The 25,175-nt window shown below is 36.8% G+C and overlaps 1 protein-coding gene across 4 annotated transcripts in view; it reads right to left on the bottom strand.

Annotated features, from left to right (window-relative positions):
• LOC129255749 (uncharacterized) overlaps window positions 1-20,063 on the bottom strand; it is a 41,712-nt gene extending 21,649 nt beyond the window's left edge. For 2 of the 4 annotated variants that reach the window (XM_054894081.2, XM_064105346.1), the window contains exon 1: window positions 3,416-3,481. The gene's annotated coding sequence lies outside the window, so the exon portion shown is untranslated. Of the gene's footprint in view, window positions 1-3,415; window positions 3,482-19,821 lie in introns of those variants that run through there. The other 2 variants (XM_064105398.1, XM_064105452.1) reach the window with 2 other exon arrangements.
• Between the last annotated feature and the right edge of the window lie 5,112 nt (window positions 20,064-25,175).

Raw genomic sequence — 25,175 nt, 5'->3', positions numbered from 1 at the left:
GACACACAAGAGCAGAAATTTACTATTTTGACCCGGCCTGCATTCAGAAATTCAGACTTGAGAAATTCCACAAGTATGTTTTCAAGCATATGACAGTATATCTATGTAGGCTTATATACTTCACATGTACTCTTGGGAAGCATTTAAAGGAATTCTCGCTACCCCAAATAGCGATTTCGCCGAGATCCGGGAAAATCCCTGTAACGTGCATTGCATTATGGGATAGCTTTTTCGGTATTACAACTTCCTGTTCGGAAGTCCAACGCACTGCATTTGCCATTTAGATCAACAGTGCCGTCATGCACAACAACACAACGTAGCTTTCGCTCGGAAAGTTCGTGATCACAACCCTCTCTTTCACTAACAGTTTTACAGCCTTTTCTGCTAAAGTCACTAATTCTGCCTGACGCTTTCCATTGCATGGTATTCATCTGTCAGTTAAGATTTTTTTAAGTTCCGAAACTGATTTTTATCCATTTTGTGGTCGACGAAAAATTGAACGAAATGAATGCTGAATATATTTAGTGTCTAGTTGAATACGATCATGATGTCAGGCCGGTCGCTAAATGCAAAATTTTAAGATATTCATTATTTGTTTGATTTTTTTATAACCAAATAAAAGCATGAATAAAAATTATTCTCACGTGAAATATATTTTTTATTTTTATTTATAATTCAAATGGAATCAAAACTGACCAAATGCAATAAAAGGTATTATACTCTGTACATATTACGCTGATTGGCATCGATTTCAGCGTGGTGGAAAACTCAGTATCGCGAACCTCGCGCGAGCATGACTCTAAACCGGAAGTGGTGATGACGACCCGACGGAGTGAAAATTATCTCGTCTCGCGCATTATGAGATTTTTGTTCCTATTTGGGGTAGCGAGAATTGTAAGATATTTATAGAGACATAGAGGCTGTTCTCACTACGTTCCTAAAACTGGTTTACTGGAAACTAGTTTAGTGGAAACTAGTTTAACGCGTAGTGAGAACGATCGAAGCGGTCTTGGAAGCGATCTTACAAACCAGTTTGGAAAACCACCTCGCGATGTAGTTTTCAAGATCGCTTTGCCTCGTTAAACTGGTTTTAGCGTAAGTGAGGACACAACCGTTCTTCGGGAAGCGATCTTCGCACATTTTGAACGCGCCACTCCACACGACAGGTGTAGAATGCCTATGCTGCGGTTTCGAATTTTGCGCAAAACGTGTCACCCCAGTGGGAACGCTAGCAAAGCGATCTTCCAAAGTGGTTTCCTGAATCGGTTTCCAGTAAACTAATTTTAGAAAGCGTAATGAGAACGGCCTCATAGACATCGTTTCCAAAACTAGTTTACTGGAAACCGGTTCAGAAAACAGTTTGGAAGATCGCTGTGCTAGCGTTCCCTTTGATCACACTAAAAAGGTTTTCAAAATCACTTCACGTAAAGCGATCTTGTTGCTATGCTATGGAAACGCTTTCAGTGGGGTGACATATTTTGCGTGAAATTCGAAACCGCAGCGTAGGCATTCTAACTTGTCATGTGGAGTAGCGCGCTCAAATTGTGCGAAGAATGGTTGTGTCCTCACTTACGCTAAAACCAGATTAATAAGGCAAAGCAATCTCAAATACTACATCACGAGGTGGTTTTCTGAACCGGTTTGGAAGATCGCTTCGACCGTTATCATTACACGTTAAACTATTTTTAGGAAGGTAGTGAGAACGGTGTCAAAGTCTGCTTTATCCGCTATTTAATATCAACAGTCAGACAAATGTACTTCTCAGCCAATCAAAATCACTGGAAAGTTGTCTGATCTGACAGACGACAAATTTATATTGAAAATATGCTCTCCTGAAGTTATCAATTTGGCAATTCAAATAGATCTGGAAAATAAAAGAGAATAAAACTATACAACAGCTTTTACTGTACAGATTTCATATTCATATCCTTACCATTGCTAGTCTTTTACCATCATCATAATCATCATAAATATCATCATTATCATCATCAATATCATCATCATCAATATCATAATCATCAGATCAATCATCAATTTCATCATAATCACCACCAACAGCACCTTTATTTATTTATTCACTTATCCGTTTATTTGTTAATTGATTTATCTATTTTGGTGTTTATTCATTTATCTATTAACAATATTTCAACAGGGCACCCAATGAAAAAAGCTACTCTCCCTCATTATCACCATTATTTAGTACATACGTGTGATCATTTGTGCAATGCAATTATGATAAAAATTATTTTCTATCCTCCCCTTCTCACTGACTACTGTCATTAAAAAAAAAGTTGTACCAGAGCAGATAACTTCTTCAGGTGTAGCTATTGCGTGTGAAGTGTTACACTCTATACACCCTCTTAACATGTAATTCATGCCTCATCAATGTCATGCATGAAATTTGAATCCTATATTGAATATTGGATGAAGCTACAGTATACAGTAAGCCCCAGGTTCGCACTTGTTTCAAATATCCAACATGTATTTCTAGGGGAAAATCCTACTTAGTGTCACTTTCTCCTTCTTACGACTGCCTTTCAATAACAGCTACACCGTAATCCAGCATTGCTTGCAGACTAGATTACTTTTAAACAGTGCAGATGAAACTGTAGGACTATCAAATCAGCAAAAAAATAAATACATTGTATTATACATGTACATGTATATGTGAACATGATCTGTGAATATAGTGAAGAGGTATGATATCGATCGATGGTACTTGAGGTTTTTCCTTCATATAAATTTTCTGCTGGTACCGTGTCAATTCATACTACATGTAGTCCATCCAGGTCCTCATTTTTTCAGACCCACAGACACAGTTCACTTCAACTCTTGCTAGTAGCCTAGGGATGTCAGCGATTCAACCAATGCAGATTGCGACCAAGGGAGAGTTTCATCAAAAGATTAGTCAGTGAATTTTACTTGGCAATATGCTCTTAGCCAATCAGATGCAAGCATTAGCAATAGTTTATAACAGTTGTCAGGGAATATCACTAACTACTCCTCTCATGAAATGCTCCCCTAGAGTAGTAGTAACTTTATAAAAACCTTGAAAAAATGTAATCTAGTATGTGGTATTTCAAAGCTTTGAATATTGAAAGCATAAAATTATTGTGCGGTATATATTTTAAGCAAGAAATTCTAACTTAAAAGACAAAAGCCCAGTGGTTTTATGAAATTGAAAAATTTGAATCTAGTTTAAAAATGACGGACCCTCTTTCATATTAGTACATGTATGTGGAAATGACAATTTTCAAGGTTCTAAGCCTAAGCCTATTAAAGACTAAATTTGTCATTGCATCCTAGCAATTTGGTATAGATCTATAAACAAGTATTCAGAAGGGGGAGGCAGCAGGCCAATATATCAGGGACAATATTGTAAGTTTCTGACAAAATGTACATTTATTTATCTTACTTATTTAGTCTTTTTTAGTAGGGTGGCTCCATCAGTAATTGGTATACTGTTGTCCTTGGAGGCCCTACAACAACAAAAAAAACAAAAACATAACAAACATGGGTTTTAACGTGTACAATGTAAGTTGAGACATCATTACTCTATATCAATAAAAATAAGAAATCAATGTCAACAGTTACTTGAAAAAATTATATGTCGCAGGCCTTAGAAGCAGTTATTATATTATTTTTTAAATGAGTCCTTGGCCGTATTGTGGGATTTAACAATTCCCTCCCAATCTGGAAGAACAGATGTAAAACAAAAATGAAACAGAATCACATAAACATTACGCTCCTCAAATATGAGTAATGAAGGAATGATATCCTGATAATAACCCTCAATTGGAAATATCAGGCCTCATTCAAAACTACTTCAAATAGTAATAATGTAAGGACATAAATCTAGAAATGTAATATTCATTCCACTATTAAAGAAGATGAAGAGCATCCCTACTGACCACATAACTTCTCAGATGAAACCGCAACTTGTTTTAAGAAGATACCATTCCCAATTCCTGAGAAATAAAAACCATGGAACTAATAAAGCTGATTAAACTTTCTATGGAAACTGAAGAATACCCAGAACGTGGCCTCTGGTTTTGTCCATAAAAAGCATATCAAATGACAACCATTAAAACTTTCTTTAGAATATAATAAAAGCATTTTTTATCAGAAAGAGGATATGATTGGTGAGGACTAAAAGGAATTTTTATTGTTTTATTTTCATCTATTATTTCCTGGGAATAAAATATGCTGGTATTAACCTGAAGAACATCATTTTTAGTGTCACAAACTTCTTAACCTACAATGCACATCCACATTTATCGTGAACGAAATACATTATCGTTTGTGAAGTTGCTCCATAGCTGATGCATGATGGTCGTCTGCTTGGATGCGATGCTACTGCATATAGCAAATACAGTAGGTATGTGTGTGATGGTACAAGATTTCCCATGAGGTGAAAGAAAATTAAGAAATATGATCTCTTCAACGAGGCATACAGTGTTTCTTTCTTTCACCAAATATGAAATGTTGTATTATTGCACAAGTAAGAATATTTGTTATTTTTCTTGTCTCGTAAATAAGAATAATCGTTTTTTTTCCCTAAGTTAAATCTATGAAAGTGAAGAAAGAATCATTGAAAGCAAAAGGCAAAATCCCTATTAAACGCATGCATTATATATTAATGAGCATTTAAGCAGTAGACCCCACATGCAATGGACCTGCATTTATTTACTAAGGGCAAGGTGGATGGATCGTATTTTGACATCACCTCCTAAGCTGTGCAACACTATATTTTGGACAGTACATGCGCAACAGTACGAATGTTGCTCATTCAGCCTCCCATTTGGTTTACGTACAAGCTTTATTGTACAATATGCCTCACATCACCTTTGATCAGATAATAGTTCCAGAACCCTCTCATCAAGAAATCAACATTTAGTGGCAAGAAAAAAGGTTTATACAATGAAAAAACAAAAAAACTTGCATGTACAACACAAAATGTGGCAATCAAGTTTAGTATCTTGAATCAATGTTCCATTCAAATCAAAACAATGATATGTCCATATGGAGCTAACTAAGGACACTTCACTCTCTTTTTCAATTTTTGAGATCATGAGTTTGCCATATTGAAATAGAGAAATCAATAAATAAACTTTGATACCCTTAATAGTGGCACCAAATGTGTAGTGTCTCAAACCTGTAGGCCTAATTTCTATGCATTCAATGTAGACCTACCCAGAAATTTGGTGACAGGTTTAGGCCATATTTTCCAGCCCTAAATTGTATACTATTGTTCTGAAAAAAAGTTAGTTGAATACACACTTACAGTGTAGTGCTCAGTTTTCGGATTTAGTTTTCCATCTTTAGCATGATTGAGAACACTGAAATTCTCATATAAAGCTCACCAAACAGGACAAATTTCTTTGATTGTCATAAAGACTATGTTTACTTTTGTCTTGTCAATTACTGTGAAATTTACTTCCCTTTAACATACTAGGAATTTTGCCTGCCAACTTGCAGAATCAGTTTCAGAAACCAAATAAAAAAACTAAAGTTTTGTATGTATAATGTACATGTACTCTTTTCAAATATACCCCCTTCCCAATTAAAAACGATGTATAATTATAAAATAAGTAGTTTAAATCGAAGAAAAAACCCAGCATATCAGTTTCTACAACAGCTAAAATGACTATCAACCAAACCATGCTGCCACACTAATATCCATCTACATGAAGATTGAAGTGTGGTACTTCAAGGTATGTTCAAGGTAAGGCATGTTCAAGAAGTGGTGTGTTATTATTTCTTTTTACTTTCTTTATTCTTTTTCTAAAAATTTCAGATGGTTCTATTTCTTCTTTTCACATTTAATGCGCTATGCTTATTCTTTTTTGTAAATTTGACAAATTATTGTTTATTACAATTTACAATACATGTAGTTTTCACATATTGAGTTGAATTTAATTGTTTGTCAGTAGAATTATCTTCTGTATATCTTTGAGGCTGCGTTTATGCGACCTCAAGCCAGAATCATGATTTGAATCATGTTTCAAAACACAAACATGAATCACAATATCACAGAATCAGCGTTTAGACGACCTTCATTCCAATGCTGTTTCTCCTCAGATTCGGGCCAATCCAGTGCGCATCACTAGTGCGCAGTTTGACAGAGGAAGTTTTTCGCACGTGTTTCGGCTCTCAAAAAATCATTTGCTTCCAGAATTCAGTCTATACCTCATTTTGTTTACTTCTATCATAGGGTCCATATGTTTCTATTCATCTTGTTAGTTTATCCAAAATGGTGTTCGGAAGTGAATTTCAGGGTAGATCCAATTTAATGTTGATACTGTATAGGCCTATACTTAACAACAACTGAGATCATTGTCTGTCCAGTTAATTCATTTACTAGAACTTGAAGTTGAAGACATGACCAAAAAATGAAAAGTAGTGGACGATGCGATGACCAACACAGAACTTGAACATGACAAGAAATGCATAGTACTTAATCATGTACATACAATGAGCATATAGAGCACCCTGAGCTTGGCAAGAGTCAAACCGAAAGTAGCCCGACACTACAAGTGAGGTCATAGAATCATGATTATAATCACGATATCGTTTATTCGAACAATTTCGTACGTGATTCTGCAGAAATGTCTTTCCAAACGCCCCTTTTTTCGTGTTTCATGTTTGTGATTCTAATCATGATTATATTCAATTTCGACTAAACGCAATCGTGATTCTGCAGAATCATGATTTGAATCATGATTCAGATCATGATTCTAGGGTAAAAAAGTGGCGGATAAACGCACCCTGAGTCTGCACAGCAATGTTGTGTAAAGATAATGCCAAGTCTGTGAATCAGTTCAAAACCCTACTCAAAACCTACCTGTTTTATAGATGATTCACAGTTGCGGGTCGGTCAATTGGAGGTGCACACCAGCTTTGATTTTTAATTATTAGTATAGTTAGCTGTGTCATTTTCCCCTCCCACATGACATTTTTTTATTTTCTTTTAATACCAAGAATAAACCATAAACAGAACAAAGTGCGCCTCAAAATGCCAGGAGTAAGCACCTTATAAATGTTATGTATTATTATTATTAAAGATTTTTATTGGTGACTAGTATCAAGAGACTCAGACCTAGTCCCCTGATCGCTTCATACCTCACTCCCCCATAAAAAAGGAGAAAAAGAATTAATAGATAAATATAGATGAAAATACAAATCTTATCAATAACAGCAAACTTTTGGGCCTTCATTATACAGAGCGAGAGTCTGGGGAAATAGGTTACAACATCTGTGAGATTATCTTGTGAGTAGGAGTAGCTGATATAATACTGATAATTAAAAAATCAAAACCTGTGGTTTTATTTGGAATGAATATACAGGGCCAGGCCTCACAAGCTTTGCAACAGATATGATTGCAAGGTCTATCTGGGTTTTGAGTTTACTCATAAATCCCACTCTCAATTCTTCTCTTGGAAACTAAACTAGGTTGCAATGGCGACAAAAAATATGAACTGTACATCAGAACAAAACAAAACCAAAATAATTGGTAGATAGAAATGATTCCTCAGTAAACCAGCTCAATGTTGATTGGTTGACTACAGAACATACTGCACCTTGGGTACCACGCACTTCCTATTTTCTCGGCAGGTTCTGACAGCCGGAATTCTCTGTTTTTTGTTTTGATATCACATTTATATTCATTACGTAATTCAAATATAATGGGGTTGTTGTCCCTTTCATAAAGTGGGTTCAACAGAAGAGAGCAGCGTATCCATTCCCCCAAAATGCACTGGTCAGCATTTTACGTGTATAAGCACATATTCGCAAAATGAGAAAAATTGTTCTACACATCACTTCCAACTTCCACAGAATAGACCATGCATACAAGAAGTGTTCTCAAATTCTGAACATGATGCACTGTAAATAGGATAAGTGTAATTTATTAAATACACTACAATTGCCATAATAATTTTTAGTTTTTTTTTAATGATTTGAGTGATGCGATTCAAAACATATTTTGGTAAATAAAATGCAGTTCAAAATTATTCAAAATGCAACGAAAACCTCAGCCAGACTATGCATTTAGTCAAATGCAAATTGCACATGAAATATGTGTGTTATCAATGCAATTCAAAATGAGGGTATTTTGGTCTATAGCAGTGAAGGCAAGTGAAGAGGCAGGATATTAATTCCAAATGCTATTCTGTATGAATATCTACCATATGGATTGAAAATGAATAGAATAATCAACATCCCTTGTTTCTAAAGCAAAAATTGTAAATATTGGTAAGACCAATTGCATATTGACCTTGTGTTTTCATATGATATTGACACTGACTAAAAATATCAATTTGTTGATGGGTTTCTTCACACCCATGATTACAGGTACTGTACATCGAACCTAAATTAATTAAATCACACAATTATATAAAAGGCTGCAGCATTAACCTAACAAGAGCTCAAAATAATTAATTGTAAAAAACACCTGCACAGCTGCTCTCATCCAATCTAAAATATATCCAAAACAAACAGAATTTTTAAAGTCAGAGGAGGATAATGCCCGATTCCTTCATCTTCAGTGAAGTGTGACATATCAAGGGATGTTTGAATCTCTTTGGCTGTAAGTTCATGACCAGTATCATCAGGACTCTTCTTGTGACTTGTAGCTTATCACATACATGTATGTGCATTTTACAAACATCCAAATTGCAAGTTGGGCACGAGTGGATCCTTTTTCAAGAATATGGCAACTGTTTGGCCAAGTTGAGACTGGGAAACACTCAAACAAGTCCATGGTGACACTCTGTACATTATTTCTAAAAGTGCAGCAATGAAGTAGACCATACTAGGCCCTACAACTTTACTGTGATCTACTGCACACTATCTTGTAGTGCTGTTACCCAAACTTGCAGTACGGTTTAACCAGCCGGTAGTTCATTCTGCAAACCCGCAAACCGGCTAGTATGAAAAGAAAAAAAAATCATAACACACAAATGAAAGAAGGTAAAAGAAAATTGAGTTTGATTTACTCAGGATACTGTGTTTCTTACATGGCAGATTCATTTTAGAGATGCTGATATTTCCTTTTAAAAAAATTGCCGGCATTTTTTGGTCTTGTTTGGGTTCGGCAAATACCGCCTCAACGTACATTAGCCTCACAAGTGCCTACCATCGTCGCATGCACTGCTGCTGAGGTTATCAATTGATTTTCATTATTTTTGTCAATTTGGGAAGCTTGTTTTTGCAGCACATGTGTAACAGCGCAGGGCGCGACAAACCCGCTTGCCCGGGGCAGGTGAAAATGATGTGCGGGCAAGCATTTCTCAAAGTCAATTGCCCGATCGGGCAAGTGGTTGTTTTCGAAATGAAATAATAAAATATCAGTAGACCCTCTAAATTTCCAATTATCACAACTATCTCTCATATCATGTCAAACTAGTAAAAAAAAAACAGTGGAAACTGATGTAAAATCAGCGCCAATTACCTATAATTTATCGCCAGGTACCTGGTTCGAAAAAAAACGTGCCATCGCATCTTACGCTTTATGTGTGCAATGACTGCACATGCGCTACTATCTTGCACAATTTGCCGAAGCAAAAAAAAACACCAAAAGTGGCTAATATTTCACATTTTGCAAAAATCCATGAAATGGCCATCTATTTTCCATATTACCTTGAAATTGTTTTGATATAGTTGGAAACTACAGAAAAATGAAGAATATTCAGCTCTTTCTTGACTCTGATTTATGATGTTACGCTCGGTAAATGTTTTTTTTTATTGTGGTCCCACATGTAGACTTTCATGGTGTTGACCCCCAAAAACATGAAAGTCTACATGTGGGACTACAAATTGTAGTCCAACATGTACATGTAGATAAAAAAAAGAATTGACCGAGTGCAACATCATAAAATGATGAAGAAAAGACAAGAGGTGAATATTCTTAATTTTCTTGATGGTTTCCAACTAATTTTTTAAAAAATTCAAGGAAATAAGAAAAATACAATTTCATGGATTTAAAGATGCAAAATATTAAATTTTAGCATGATGATTTTTTTTTCATCATAAAACGATTTTTTTTCTGAGTCAATAAAGAGCTGAATATTTTTCACTGGCTTTCTTTATAGTAGTTTCCAATTAATGAAAACAGTTCAAAGGAAATATTGCAAACAGATAACCATTTCGTGGATTTAAATATGCAAAATATAAGATTTTAGCAACTTTTGGTGAAGGTTTTTTTTTTTAACCTTAAATGCCCATAAAATAGCGATTTTTTTTTCTCCAAAATTAACGTAATGACTCAGGCCACCTTTTAAATGTGTTATTTTAATATACTGTACACGATTCTCAATTGTTGTTATTATGTATGACCTTTAAAGATAAGAGTAGTGCCGTCATGAAAAAATTAAAAAACAAATCGGGCAAGCAGTTTTTTCTATCGGGCAAGCAAATTTTTTCATCACTTGCCCTGTTGTAGAAGCCTGCAGCGTATAACAGATAAATAGTAATGATCACTGTCGCAATTGGTGATTATTAAATTGGCTCCGAGAGTTATTACGCAATGCCTTCGAGATCGGCACAGACCCATTTCTGATCAATGTCACCCACAGAACTATGGAATAAAAGTGGATTAATCAGATATTTTGGAAGTGGATTCACTTTAGCTTAGTTCAAATATTTTTCCTGATGTGAGTGTAGGGATATCACTCCCGTCAAGGTAAACACATTTGATTGAATGGGTGCACATAGAAGACATAGATTGTGTGGTTCAAACCCCAGGTTCAAACCCGACGGTTCAGCGGGTCCCGCCTGCAAATCATTGGATTATACGGGACGGTACGTGTCAGATTTTCACTTGCAGGATACAGCAAAACTATCTTGACAATAAAATGATACCGAGTTAGACTTTACTACAGGTGAGCTACCATGTACACTAGTGTAGCACCACACAATAGGCCAATCAGTAAGGACCAAGCAAAACAGGATTGAAGTAGTTGTAACCTCAAAAAAGATCATCATTCATACAATATTCATTCTACAATGTTGAAGAGATAGGCTTAGGCAACACTATAATGGATAATGATGATAGATCACGCTATCTCCTGGAAGTGAAAATATGAAAGGCTCATATTTCTCATCTAGGCACATCAAGGGTAGTCCTTCAATAGTGGTAAAGCACTTTAAGATTACAAATAGTTAAACTAAAAAAAGAAACCGACAATTCATGATGCATAAAAATAGCTTGTTCTTGCTCAATCGTGTTTTCTCGGAAATGACCCTGAGAGAGCAGCACTTCCCTGATGCACCCTCAAAATCATTTTTGGACCAGCAATTCATACAGAAGGGAAACCAATGATGGCTGCAGGAAGTGGTGTATACTTTGTATTTGAACTTGGTGTACCTGTTACGAACACATCAATATGAAGCCTCCCTCCTCGATATACACACAATATGTCAAAGGGTAGGTGAAGATATCAGGAGAGCAAAGCAAATGAGGTACATGAAACTTTCAACTAAATGAGAGACCAACAGCTAATGGGAATTTAGTCTAGTACCAACAACTCATGGGAACGCTCACTCAGGGAAACCTAGTTCAAGCGCAGTCACATATTATCCGGGCGGTTTAAATACCATTTACAGACAGTGTTGTTTGTGCACAATGATATGCTCCTGTTCAAGAGACCTCAGGGATATTGTTTTTCAAGAGACCAAAAACTCAGAAGTTAATCCAAGAGTTTGCAAACTCAGAAAGAATTCTCCAAGACCAGCTGCTTTAATCGTGGAAGGTAGTTCTCGAAACCAAAAGCTCAGGGGAAGGGAGTCCAAGAGACTAACTTCTCATTGGATTGTAGTCCAAGAAACCAACAGCTCAGTTGAAGGGAGTCAAAGAGATTAACAGCTCAGGGGAAAGGAGTCCAAGAGACCAACACCTCAGGGAAGGGAGTCCAATAGACCAACAACTCAGGGAAGGGAGTCCAATAGACTTACAGCATATGAGAAGTTAGTCTAGGAGGCTGTTCTCATTACGTTCCTAAAACTAGTTTACTGGGAAACGGTTCAGAAAGCCAGTTTGGAAGATCGCTTTGCTAGCGTTCTCACTTGATCACACGAAAGTGGTTTTCAAAATCACTTCACGTATAGCGCTCTTGTTGCTATGGAAACGCTCTCAGTGGGGGAGACACGTTTCGCGCGAAATTCGAAACCGCAGCATAGGCATTCTACACCTGTCGTGTGGAGTAGCGCGCTCAAAATGTGCGAAGATCGCTTCCCGAAGAACGGTTGTGTCCTCACTTACGCTAAAACCACTTTTCCGATGCGAAGCGATCTTGAAAACTACATCGCGAGGTGGTCTTCCAAACTGGTTTGGAAGAGCGCTTCCAAGAGCGCTTCGACCGTTCTCACTTAGCGTTAAACTAGTTTCCACTAAACTAGTTTAAGGAACTGAGTGAGAACAGCCTCTAAGAGACCAACAGCTCAGGGAAAGGGAATATAAGAGACTAACTACTCATTGGAAGGTAGTCAAGAGACTAACAACTCATTGAAAGGTAGTCCAAGAGACTAAGAACTCGCTGGACGGTAGTCTAAAAGAGCAGCAGCACAGGGAAGTTAGTCAAAGGGACCAACAGCTCAGAGAAAAATAGTTCAAGAGACCAATGGCTCCGGGGAAGGGAGTCCAAGAGACTAACAGCTCAGGGGGGAAGGTGTCCAAGAGACTAACTACTCATTGGATTGTAGTCCAAGAGACCAACAGGTCAGGGAAGGGAATCCAATAGACCAACAACTCAGGGGAGGGAGTCCAATATACTAACAGCTAATGAGAAGTTAGTATGATACCCCTTTCATAAACCCAATAAAACCTATCCTCCAATTAGCCGCGTAAGAGTAATGCGGATAATTCAATAAAAATTGCGTTCACAAACTCCGAAAATTATCCACATTATTTTTACGAGCGCCCGTCCTGAAAAAGGCGGATAATCGTCATGACAACTGGACACGCCCCCTCCGATGCGGTTGTGTTGGAAAAGGGTGACCTTGTGACTGCACCATGGCAATTATCCGCATTATTTGGAAATACGTTCATAAACTAAAAATCTTGTCCCGATGCCGCTATTATATTATATAATAGATAATAGCAGCATCAGAAAAATGCGGATAACTCTTGTCCTCCTCTGATTTTACGACCAAATTATGCTCCTATTAGCCGCATAATTGGGTTTTATTGGGTTTATGAAAGGGGTATGAGAGACCAACAGCTCAGGGGAAGGGAATCATTGGAAGGTAGTCCAAGAGAGTAAAAGCTCATTGGAAGGTAGTCCAAGATACCAACACATGGAAGTTAGTCAAAGAGACCAACAGCTCAGGGAAAGATAGTTCAAGAGACAAATGGCTGAGGGGAGGGAATCCAAGAGACTAGTAACTACATGTACTCATTGGAAGGTAGTCCAAGAGACTTACTACCCATTGGAAGGTACTTTAAATGACCAACAGGTCAGTGGAAGGTAGTCCAAGAGACCAACGGGTCAGGGGAAGATACATGTAGTCCAAGAGACCAACAGCTCAGGGAAAAGTAGCCAAGGTAGCTAAAAGACCAAAAGCTACAGCGCAAGAGAAGATACAATTTAGTATATGCGGGTGTTGAGATCCATGATGACCAATGCTAGAATTCTTAGCCTGCAATTATACATGTACGATTCTACAAGACTGACAAGTTGCAGCCTTCTCTGGTTACCTATAAAGTAGCAAGAAGAAGGTCGTATTATGTGTACAATCATGTACATGTATTGAAGTATAAATATTTGGAATTCAGCTGTGTATAAAAAGCAATGCTCAAAAAGGGTAGCTGTAGTATCAACCATCAAATATTCTTTTGTAAAATAAATTTTTACTTTTTACACTATTATCTGCATTAACAAACAAAGACATTGATTTGTGAACTTTGAGCCTCTTCCTTCCTTCCTCAGAGGAACAAGCCATGGCTTTAAATCAGTTCAGTGGGGTGCAGGAAAGCGTAATTGTTGTTCAATTCAAGGTATACTAAAGGGGGGTACCAAAGTACAAAGGTAGAGTACTAATATCATGCTCTTTAACCTCTTAAAGCTACCAAGTTCACAAGCAAACATATAGTACAAATGTAATACAATGTGACTTAGCATTTTCAATTGCATTTGACATTCAACTAGAAAACATCATTACTTAATAGATATCTGCTATTCAAACATTATTGAATCAATTATGACTCTAATAAAGATAAAAGATACAATACACATTTGGATGGTTTGAGATTGAGCAATGTGTTATGACGATCCTTCAGCAAGAAACTTGCCACCCCTACATTGTACATCCAGCAGAGTTAGGATTCATTCTTTGAAATGTCAAGCTAATGAAACATATCCAATGAGGACTCTACATTTCAATTAAACCTAAAAAGAATAATTTTGAGGACATCTTAAGAAAAATCTATCTTTAGAAAACATGAGTGGCAGTTTCTTTTGGTTCTATGACATTTGCTCTGGCGACAATTCTTCTGCTCTAAATTCCACACAGTAATCAAATAACCAATTTCAACCCTGGGTTTAACACTACCCTGTCCTATTAAAGACCCTATTGCAACCTTAACCCTACATCTTGGACGAAATAAGCCCAGAGCAATTGTCGAAGGAGCAAATGTTGTGTCATCCCTTCTTTTACCTAGAAAGGGTTCTCTACAACAAAGGAGACTGTTTTCAGACCATACCACATTATCACCATTGCCATAAACAGTTATAGCTGGGGTGGATGACAGGATCAATTTCAAATGAAGTGTTTCAAAACTTAACTCTTTGAAAAGGGGAATTGCTCTTGCATTCATTTCCATCTTTAATCTTGTTTTATTTGCATACTTTACATTAAATTTTCTTATATTTGAAAAATATTTGTTTATATTCAAAGATTTGCTCATGTAAGATTTTTATTACATTGATGTTTCTTTTCATTTGGCTTTAATACCTCTCTCTCAGCATGAAAAATTTTGTAATTCCATGAAATAGCGACCACCACTAATATGGGTCTAGCTATTACACTGGCCATAAAATACATAGGTTTTTGACTGAGCTTTCCTGATTTTTTGTAAGTTTGAGATACAAGGTATTAACAACCCATTGACGATGTACAGGCGCTAAACAAGAGTTATCATATAAATCTGTATCATAATGAACTTAAAAGGACTTTAGCTTTAAAAGTACATATAGATGATAACGAAAGTGGTTTATGAATCTCTAAGACAGTTTTATTACTTAATTTCAAAAGATTGAAAAAAAAAACCATTAGGGCCTATGTGAGATTTTTTCAGCCTACATTCTTATCTGACTTTTACCGACTAACTTGATTTCTTTTAGATTTTAAACTAAAGTAGGTGTAAAGTACACACCAATTCTCTGTTTCAAGAAATGCTTCTTCAAATTTTGTCAATTTGACATTTCAAATGCTTTCTTGAGATCCAAATGAAGTATTCATGTGACTGATGAGGGAAGGGAGGAAATATAAGCCAATGAAATACAGGAAATCATCCAGAGTTTTCTTGATCATGTGACTATTCTCAAAGTTCCAGTTGCATTCATAAATAGTGCAAGAAACAAATAATGATTATCATTAATTTCTCATGAAAATATTTTGGAGTAGTAGTCATCATAATTGTCAAGTCATAATAGTAGAGGATAGGTGGAAGCAAACAAAGCATGAAAAGGGTCAAGGGGGGGGGGGGGGGCTTTACCCTGAATGGGGTGTAGAGAAGGGTAAAAAAGATGAAACAAGAGTGCATCCCCTAAACCAAAAACTGGAAACCTAGCATCCAGAAAGAAGGTCTTGTTATAAAATTAGGGTTGGACAATCAGAGTGGGAGGGGTGGTTAATAATAGTGGGAAGGAAAGTATACCCTGTTCAATGACTGCTGTATGCCTCTAAAAATGAAGAACACATTTTGAGTATTCCTTTGATCAGTAGCTAGAATAGGAGGTAAACTGATATTCAGCGCTAATCAGATGCCTCTGATTCATATCCCGCACCGTCTCTTAGGCACGGCGCAACAAAGACGCAAATGCCACCATTGTCGTCATTGGGAATGGCAAGCGGCTTCTTTTTCCTGGAAAACAATTTTTCTGCGTCGTGTTTAGCTCAGACTGATCTATCTGCGTTAATGTCAACCTCTGTCTCCATTTTGAAAGGAATACATGAATAAACACAGCTCAATTATGATATTCCCCCATGAGACAAAATGGGACTTACATGGCATCCACCGCATGCATAGGAAGAGCAAATTAACATCCTTGGTTGTTGTGTATGCCCTTGTATCATACACAATTCAGAACTAATTATCAATATATAAGCAATGCATTACCGTAATGTTGAGATTCATCATCGTATCAATGGTTAAGATGACAGAGAATACAGTTGTTTACCTGCCTGGCTATACCCAGAGCTAACAAAGTATAAATTTCATTTCATATGTACATGTACCATACACATTATTCCTGATTATTCATACATGCTCTGAATAATAATACAGCTGGTACAGTCATCAGAGAAAGAAGCATAAGTCTAGATGCTGGACAAGCATGTGCTTTTAATATTTTCCTCACACATCCACAAAAGATTTGACTTCAGAGAGTCTGACGTCAATCTCTCTCCCTTGTCTCCTCTTCAGTCTTTTCCTCTCTCTCTCTCTCTCTCTTTCATCCCAGCTCCATGTTGGATCCTTCTCCTCTCTCTTTCTTTCTCTTCATGTTTGTATCATAACTTTCCCATTTGTTTTTCTCTCTGTCTCTCTTTTAAGGATGCTTATGAAAACAAGCAATTATAGTATACTGAAGAGGACTTATGTAGAATATAAAATTATATTGTCGTGAAAAAAGGAAAATGAGGAGAGGGTAAGAGGGAGAGATAGCAGATATAGATTTAGTTTCCTCAATAATGAGAATTTGCTCTCCTGTTTAATGAGAAACAGAGCATGCCATTTGCTCGTGGTCCCCCAGCCACTCACTGGAGCAAGACAGTATTCACGTAGACAATGAATTATGTAAATTCACATGACGCACATGAAACCTGTCCGTGAATAAAAAGAGATGCCACTATTCTGCAGAGGGCGGTCATATCCATTCTCCACATAGGCCCAATCTTCTCACTTAGAAGCAATTTTTTTATAATTCATTTCATCCGATTTATCTGGAAAGAAAGCAGTTGGGGGTGAATATGTATAATTTATCTATACGTGCATTATTTTTCTATCAGGAAAGACAAGCAACGACCTTGACATTTGTAAATGATGCGTGCCTATTCATTACCACATTCAAACATGGAGGCAATATTTCCATTCCAGTAACATTTAAGTGATGTTGGTTATTGCAACCCTTGCAAACTGAAAATGTTTAAATTCTTTTTGTATTATGTTGCTTTACCTCTATTAATTGCTTCTACATCTCTATTTTTAGCCCATTCCAACTACATGTACGTCCTAGCTGTCTTGAATTTTAATTTTCTTGGGACAAAATGTCAAGAATGTCAGTTTCTTTCATGGCATCTATATATTGCTTCAAAATTCACTGAATTATAAACCAGTCATTTCTTACTTTTGTATTTTGCAACTGAATATTACGATTACGATGGTTGCATTTTTGTACATAGCAAGATTATTAACATCAACTGATCTTGGAGCAAAATCACCACTTGCTATCAAAATTGATATTTTTACAAAAACCTTTGTTCCACAGATTTTTTTTTTCATTTGCATTTTTATCATTCATTTATCTATTTGTTATAATCATTATTATTATTAATTTGGGGTGATTAAAAATGAAATTTGATTAAAAAGGTGTCAGGGTTTTCATGAGTCGGTCAGGATATACAAGCAAACTTTGTGGGGGGTATCATTTAGCATTTACCTGTATTTCTACGCCAATGTTGCAATTTCACACATTCATCAAAATAAATTCTAAAAATCTTGGTAATTAGCATTTTCCCACACCTTAACACCAGATTACAATAGATCCATAGTTCTTGGTTAACAAATATAATAATTATCAGTACCAAGTGCAATATCGTAATGTAGAATCAAAGAAAACATCATAAATACAATTGTCATTATCATCCCTAGATAAGTTAACATTTGGTGTTTTTGCCAGATTGTTTTCATGTCCCATATGTACTACCCCCCCCCCCTGCAAACTGAAGCTCTACTTTATTTACAGGCCATAGATTTCAGTAACAGGGGTAACTCATATCTACATGTATACTAGTAAAATATAAGGTCATATTTGATTAATTATAAGCAATGATATCAACAGTATGGTTAGGAAAAATGTTGTCTGAGACAGATGCTCTTTTCTTCAAATGCAATATCACACTCACAAATTTACTGCAATTTGATATGACTTCTACTTTCCATGTCTTATAAATCACTATCATGTGGTTAGCGAGTATAATTGTTCTTAGAATTGAGGTTCTCACAATGACAACACATACATGTATATAGTAAGTAGAAAGTTCTTAGTAAATGATCATCATGTGGGTTAGAAAGTGAAAGCAATTCTTGATACAAGGGTGTCTCTGTCTATCTCTCTCTCTCCCTTCAACCTTTTGTTCCCTTTCCATTCACGGACACAACCTCTGTTTATGGGGAATTCCATCCTGAAAATTATATGAGTTGGTTTTAATTAGGATTGTGAAAATGAAAGACTAAGAAATGATCAAGCAAAATTTTCTTAAGAGAAAGGTATCACAAATGGCAGTTACCTTTAAACCCCCCCCCCCCCATCACTATATACAGGCTATCTAAGGTGTAAGTGTGAAAAGTATACATCCAAATAAAAAAAACAATGAAGCACACACAAAAAAATGTTATACTTAAATAGCTAAATCTCAATAGCACTGAGAGCAGAATTACCATAGAAGTTTTGCCAGATTTTGACTGTTTGAACTTAAATAGCATATTCCTCCAAAAATTTTGCCCATATCTGCTCCCCACCCTCTCCATTGGCATTAATTATCTATTTTAATAACCAAATTTTCTGAATTATCCTGACAGTGAAAAACTATTTCATAGTCCTACTCGATTAAAAAAGTCTAACTTAATAAAACTTGTTGGGAATTTCAGCAACTTTATAATTCTTGATAAGAAAAGGGTTCTGGTTTATACTTCCATGATAAAACCGTAGCTCATTTCTGCCAGGAGTATTCTTTTTCCACTGTTTAAATGGAAAATTAAAAATTTGATAAACGTACGAATGAAACATATTTTATGCTTATTATTAAATGTGACTTTCTTTTCTTTGAAAACAAACTATTTGGCAATCATTTATCAAGTCAAAATAGAATATCAAATAAAAGTATATAACTTACCTTTCTCTCATGTTTGCAAGTTGCATACGTATAATCCTATTTAATAGTCCCTTTTAAATTAGCACGCATATTTCAGAATATTAGAAATGCCACCATATTATGCAAGATTTCCAATCCATTCATTAATCAATAGGGAAATGAACAAGATTAACAGACTCTCTATCTTCCCCATGAGTTCCGTCATTCTAGGAAGTACAACTCTTTTCAACTACTGCTTTATGAATACTTTAGTATGACTAACTCCCCATTAAACCCCCGTCCATGAAACAGCCAGTATACCGGCCCACTTTATACACACAGTCAAAAGACAGATTAGGGCCAAACTCTTCACACAAAACATGCACACACACTGCGCTGCAAAGAAATAAAAGAAAACAAGCCCTTTCTAAAAGTTCTAAATATCATATCAATCCTTTTCCCATATCAAATCATCATTATAAATCATCAACAGAGTGTCTGAAAGTAAAGTATTTATCAATTTAAACTCACAGGACTGCAGCTGTGCTGGAGAATTTCCCAGTATTCAGGAGAGAGTCAACAGTGAAGTCTGCCTCTAGACTCTGACTGTTGAGTAGTTTTCCTGGAAATGAAGCGAGAGCGAGGCAGTCAAGGCATGCTTTGCATTTGTGTAGAGTTCCTGGTAGTCTAGTTCCTCTGTAAAACGTGCTGGAGTGGGAGAGAGAGCGAAAGAGAAAGATACGAGATCAGACTGTGTATGCCTAATTCAGTTCACCGCTTTTCCATGCGTGATGATGTATATGTGTATTTTTACACACACAAATCAATACTCTTTGTCCGGTGTGTCAGCTTGTGTTTCTACGTGTGTATAAAAGAGAGTGGGGGAGGGCTCAAAGCTTGCGAAAGAATAAGAAATTCAGAAGGGGGTGGGGTGCTAACAAAGGATCAAAGTTTGGTTTGCTTTGAGTGATAAAAAGAAGTCCTTGGTACACTTCCAGTGAAGCAAACAAGCTCATCTCAAGTCACAGTTTTTTTTTTCAAACAGGAGATCATTCTTCCATGATACACTTTCACACACATCTACAACTTATTACAGTTTGTTAATCTATAAATTATGATTAGTAAATATTGCAATATTAGATCTAGAATTAGGGTTTATTATACTGTCCATAATATTCTTAGATCAGATATCTTTGAGAGTACCACAGGGGAAATTCCAGCAGTGCCATCCCAACATTTGTGTTATTCAGACAAATGGCGGATTGGCTTCCTGTGAAACGGATCAATACGTCCCCGAGGTCACTTCCAACGAAACTAGGAGACTCAGCCAGAAAGAGAGAACCATGTTTTTCCAAGCAATAGGGACCTCAGCTTGTGTATGATATATGGGAACGTGTCAAACATCGCAAACACTACTATTGTTTGTGCTAAGACTGAACTGCACACCATGAGTGTGTGTGTTATGAGATTGTCTCAGTGTGTGCTCCATGTTTGTGACCTTAGATGACCCTTAATATAATTCTGACTTTTTGTTGGAGGGGGGGGGGGGTGTAGAAGTCATACAAGTTAGGGTTCAAAAGTGGATATCATAAATACCGTATGGTAAGGCAAGGTCTCAGTTTCTTTGCTTGTTCAAGCTCTCTTTCTTTTTATTTCTTTCCCATGCAGCTGTTAGTGATATGTGGGTGGCATGTGTTCGGTGACTTCCTGCTCTCCCAACTTGGGTTAGTCTCTTTACAGATGTTTTCTTTAACAGTACCTCCAATTGTTTGTTTTTATCTGCTAGAGGTACAGAATTTGAGCTTGTACAATTTTTTGCAAGTATCTGCAAAGAATAATAATTATATCAACTTTTCACATCAACTTCTAAAACAAAGTGACTTTAAATCTGAATGTGATATCCCCATACACACAATGGGATTCCTGAAAATTAATTTTCTGAGAAAGACGATATGAAACCAGGATCAAATAAACCCAGCTCTACAACAAGAAGGGAATAATATGTCATATATGCAATAAAGACATATTACATTTAATAACAAGGAAATAGCCCTAATATCATGACTTATAGTGGCATGCACTGTGCACTGTGTAACACATAGGTTTCATACAACATCAAATACAAGTTTCATCATTTATTCTTGGTTGAAAGTGAGACATGCGATGCATTAAGGTTGTCCAAAAAATGAGAAAAGGTGTGATTTTTCTTTTAAAAGGGCAAAGTACATAGAAAATCTGTATTACTTATGGAGAATAAATACTAACGTGTAGAATACCTTTCCCCTAATCTTGGTCTGCATTTTTGTGTGATCTCGATCTCCTAGGTAAGAGCACGGCCCTATTACGAATGGACATTCAACAAATCCCCTCCTTTGGGTCGAAGACCGTCACCGCTAATCCTTTCATAAACAGAGCGCTGGCAGCTGACGCCCATCAAGCCGGTCGTAAAACACGCTCTCACTGATGGACAGCGGAAATCAATTGTACGCTGCTCCTACCCATTGCGATGTTGTTCGTTCAGTTTATCAAAAGCAACGCACAGCAGCGAACGTTAGCGCTATGAAAATGATAGCAGAAACAAGAAAACAGGCGTGCATAAACGTATTTTTTACGTACATCGCAAACAACCACACATGAAATGCATTGACATCACCTTGCAGATCCGTATATCTACGGCAAAAACGCAGTTGAAATTTGACGGAGAAATGTGCGGAAAAACATTAAAAATTCATCTTTTCGGACAGTATTGATGTCAATAGTAGCGCTTACCTTCGGTCAGAAGTTGATTTTCATTTGGGCATAAAATTCCACAGGATTGATGAAATTTAACGGGATTTTTTTTTATGGTCAGACAACAATCGCACATTATAGACAGCCTAAAATAATGTACTGAAAAACCTGATATGAATTGCGCATTGCATTCTAGGTAATGTAGGGACTTTCCCTATTGGCGATCGGGGCTAAAACATGACCGTCTTTGGTCGAAAGAGGGCCAGTGATCGATCGGTGACGATCAATGGCCGAAAGGAGCTTGTGTAAACAATCGCCCCGGGCGGTCGTCGTAAAAACCGTGTAAAGAGAAAGTTAAGGGTTAGACAGCGATTTTGACAGCTGGAAACAGGTGGTGGTCATAAAATGCTCTCGTTGAATGTCCATTCGTAATAGGTCCGTGGTAAGAGGAAGGTTCTGTAGGGTTTACACTTGTACCGGTATTCACAGTATAAAACTAAACGACCCACAACTTTGCTACGAAATTAGCAAAAAAACAAACAACAAAACAAACAGAAAAGGCATCTAAAACTGCTTTACAGGTCATGAGCTAGAAAAATACTACTATCTAACATCTGAACCCTGCAAATCTACAATAGAAAGGGAAATTAGAGTTCAATTAAAATGCAAGATTTAAATGCAATTTTGGGGAGTGTACTTAAGAAAAACATATATCTGGTATTCGACAGCTCGAATGAATACAGAGGAATTGTGGCACATGTGGGTGCTGTGCGTACAGAGTTTGTGAACATAATAAATAATATATATATTTGATTATTATCAGCATAGTTAATGAATAAAGTATTACCATTATTCATTTATGTCTTTTTTTTCTCCAAAGGCCTTGGATACTATCTCCCCACATTAAGCCCCACATCCTATTACACCATAGAGGCATTTCCAAGATCAATCCTGCAAGTAACCCTTTACCAAACCTGGGTTGAGTGCAGCACAGTGAGGAAAAAGTCCTTGCTGGAGAAAATTAAAGTCATGTTTGAGAATCGAACCCACGACCCTCTGATTGAAAGGTGATAATCAGAACCACAAAACTAGAACGCTTTTGCCAAAGTTATACACATTTAGAGGCATTTGTAAAAAACTTGAGGTCAAATGCATGAGTCAATGCTATACATGTATAAAGTATATGGTGAAAGGGGACACCAAGGGAAAATTTAAATATCATTTTCTGAAATTCTTTTACAACATATGCAATCACTATTGAATCAAATTGAAGGTATACAAATGGAGCAGGTCGGTTTGTAACTGCAGACTATTCTTGGTATAACAGTGTCTCGGCCATGAAACAGAGGCTTGACTGAGAACCGCTGCACCTGCGCCGGAAAGTTAGTCGTGTAACAACCTTGCGCGAGGCACTTGCGGTCGCCTAGCCATTCCAGTATGAAAAGTCCTGAGCCTGGTCCATAGGCCCCTTCAGAAATCTTCTTCCATATTAAGCTTCATACCCATCGCCACCAACAAAAACTGGTACAAGTATTCATTCATCCCAAGAACCATCCCAGACTGGAACTCCCTCACACCCCTAACAATTGAAATCAAGAGAACCAAAACATTAAAACGAAACATACTTAAAATCTACACAAAGCAAAGTAAAGCCTAAAAAGCATCTTCTCTCTCTGCGCCATCAACATCTACGCACTTCCTGCTCGGTTGGCTCCCACTGTGAGGTGTTGGGCAGTATACCCCAAGAAGAAGAAAAAGCAAAAACAAAAAACAAAAAAACAAACAAGTGGAATGCCTCTGGCAGTCTCACCTGCATCACGTGATTCAAGCTCAGCAGTGCTGACTTTGAAAAACAACCTTTTATAATTATTCACAAAAAACACCATTCTTATGATACTATACTACGTTCATTGACATTTGACCTTGATAATGTGACCTAAAACTTGTCAGTGATACTTGATTACCCCTATATCCACATTTTATACACTATATCTATAAACTTTGAAAGTTATGACAGCAATCTAATAATTACATGTACCTCTAAAATGGCCTAAGTTCAATGACCTTAAATGACCTTTGACTTTGGTCATGTGACCTGAAACTCGCATGAGATGTTCAGTGATACTTGACAACTCTTATGTCCAAGTTTTATGAACTAGACCAATATACTTACAGAGTCATGATGGTAATTCAACAAATACCCCCAACATGGCCAATATCCATTGACCTTTGACCTTGGTCATGTGACCTGAAACTTGCACAAGATGTTCAGTGATACTTGATTACTCTTATGTCCACGTTTTATGATCTAGACCAATAAACTTACAGAGATATGATGGTAATTCAACAACAACAAAAAACATGGCCAAAGTTCATTGACCCTACATGACCTTTGACCTTGATCATGTGACCTGAAACTCGCACAGGATGTTCAGTGATACTTGATTACTCTATGTCCAAGTTTTATGAACTAGACCAATATACTTACAGAGTTATGATGGTAATTCAACAAATACCCCCAACATAGCCAATATCCATTGACCTTTGACCTTGGTCATGTGACCTGAAACTTGCACAAGATGTTCAGTGATACTTGGTTACTCTTATGTCCACGTTTTATGATCTAGACCAATAACTTACAGAGATATGATGGTAATTCAACAACAAAAAAAACATGGCCAAAGTTCATTGACCCTACATGACCTTTGACCTTGGTCATGTGACCTGAAACTCGCACAGGATGTTCAGTGATACTTGATTACTCTATGTCCAAGTTTTATGAACTAGACCAATATACTTACAGAGTTATGATGGTAATTCAACAAATACCCCCAACATAGCCAATATCCATTGACCTTTGACCTTGGTCATGTGACCTGAAACTTGCACAAGATGTTCAGTGATACTTGGTTACTCTTATGTCCACGTTTTATGATCTAGACCAATAACTTACAGAGATATGATGGTAATTCAACAACAACAAAAACATGGCCAAAGTTCATTGACCCTACATGACCTTTGACCTTGGTCATGTGACCTGAAACTCGCACATGATGTTCAGTGATACTTGATTACTCTTATGTCCAAGTTTCATGAGTCAGATCCATAAACTTTCAAAGTTATGATGGTAATTCAACAGATACCCCCATTATGGC

This window comes from Lytechinus pictus, chromosome 1 (genome assembly GCF_037042905.1).
Source record: "Lytechinus pictus isolate F3 Inbred chromosome 1, Lp3.0, whole genome shotgun sequence".
Taxonomy (NCBI): Eukaryota; Metazoa; Echinodermata; class Echinoidea; order Temnopleuroida; family Toxopneustidae; genus Lytechinus; species Lytechinus pictus.
This window is presented reverse-complemented; position numbering and strand designations above follow the sequence as displayed.